The sequence below is a fragment of the Myotis davidii genome, unplaced genomic scaffold (assembly GCF_000327345.1).
Source record: "Myotis davidii unplaced genomic scaffold, ASM32734v1 scaffold362, whole genome shotgun sequence".
Taxonomy (NCBI): domain Eukaryota; kingdom Metazoa; phylum Chordata; class Mammalia; order Chiroptera; family Vespertilionidae; genus Myotis; species Myotis davidii.
In genome coordinates, this window is record NW_006297152.1 from 3,114,089 (window position 1) to 3,115,752 (window position 1,664).

Genomic DNA, 1,664 nt, shown 5'->3' on the forward strand with positions numbered 1-1,664 from the left:
AAGGGGGAGGGGAATATGGAGGAGGACTGAGGGCAGTGGTAAAGGAGAAGAAAAACAACATTGTCAGGAGTGAGAAAGAAGGAGGAGCCCAAATGAAACAAAGAAAGAACAATCAACCCTATAATTATTGCTCAGTGGTTAGAGCATCAACCTGCAGACTGAAGAGTTGCAGGTTCAATTCCAGACAAGGGCATGTACTTCCTCAGTTGCAGGCTCAATCCTTGACCCTGGTTGGGGCATGTGCGGGAGGCAACCACTGGATGTGTCTCTTTCACATCAATGTAGCTCTCTTGTAGCTCTCTGTCTCTCCCCTTCCTTTCTACTCTCTGGAAAAAATATCCTCAGGTGAAGATTAACAAAAGAAAGAACAGCCAGGAAACAGGACAGACCAGGGCAATGGAACAAAGTCCAGAAAAAGAAGGGGTGGGGGGCAGGTTCAATTGATGCTGAGGAATTAGGTAACATTGGTGACATGAGACAATTGAATGTCCCTGGGAAACCTCAGTATGGGCAGAAGGCTGACATGAAAGCCTGGATTGAGGAAAGAGTTAAAGCAGAGTAAATACAAAGAACATCTGTATACTCTTCCTTACTGAAGTTTGGACTTGCTGGGAAAGAGGAAGATAGAATGGTGGTAAGAGAGGACACTGGGTAGAGGCAGACACTTTGAAGGACTGGAGAGAGCTGAGCATGTGTATGAGTTCAACTTATCTGATAAGTTGAAAGTATCGGATAGAGAGGAAATGACCAATAGGACAGAAGGAGTAGGATCAAAGGATTGGTCTTGAACAGGAAAGGCACACCTCTTCCGCATAAACTGGGGCAGGAGGTAAGGGTGAGTGCATTTGGAGGTCAACTTGTTGTGGATAGAAAGCCACACCCTACAGACCTGCTCTCTCATTCCAGGAGGGGCAGAACCATCAAGCGAGTGGGAAGGGGTCAGGGTGGAACATGGATGGCTGTTGTTTAAAGTGGGAGAGGAGGATGAACAGAAACAGGTAAAATCATTGCTCCACCGGGAGCCACTTGAGGCCCTGACTGAGAGGAGAGCCAGAGAAAAAGGGGAATAGGATCTCAGGCACACTCTTAGGCAGTGGACACATTTTCCAGAAAAAAGAATGGGAGGAATGAGTAAAGACATCTGAGAGAAAATGGCCATAGAAGTAAAAAACAAACAAACAAACAACAACAAAAACTGCATTGCTGTAGAAGCTGTGGTAAGGAACACTTAAAAGGACTAAATGGCCAGCCAGTGTAGCTCAGCGGCTGAGCCCTGACCCAGGAACCAAGAAGCCACCAGTTTTAATATGCTTAATGAAAGCATATTTAAAAAAAAGGGGGGGGGATAAAATGGGGTCTGGCTGGTATGGCTCCGTGGTTGAGCATCAACCATAGTTATTGGCCTATTGAGATTTTTAGATTCTACCTGGTTGAGTTTTGGAAGGTTGTATTTTTCTAGGAATATATCCATTTCCTCTAGGTTGTCTAATTTGTTGGAATAGAGTTGTTCATAGTATTTTTTAACAATCCTTTGTATTTCTATGGGGTCTATTGTTATTTTGCCTCTTTCATTTCTGATTTTGTTTATTTAGGTCCTCTCTCTTTGCTTCTACGTGAGCCTGGTTAGAGGTTCACCAATCTTCTTTATCCTTTCAACGAAGCAG

The 1,664-nt window shown here is 44.2% G+C and overlaps 1 long non-coding RNA gene across 1 annotated transcript in view; it reads right to left on the reverse strand.

Moving 5' to 3' along the window:
* LOC102752415 overlaps positions 1 to 1,664 on the reverse strand; it is a 148,760-nt gene that overhangs the window by 12,918 nt on the left and 134,178 nt on the right. The gene's annotated exons all lie outside the window — the stretch shown is intronic.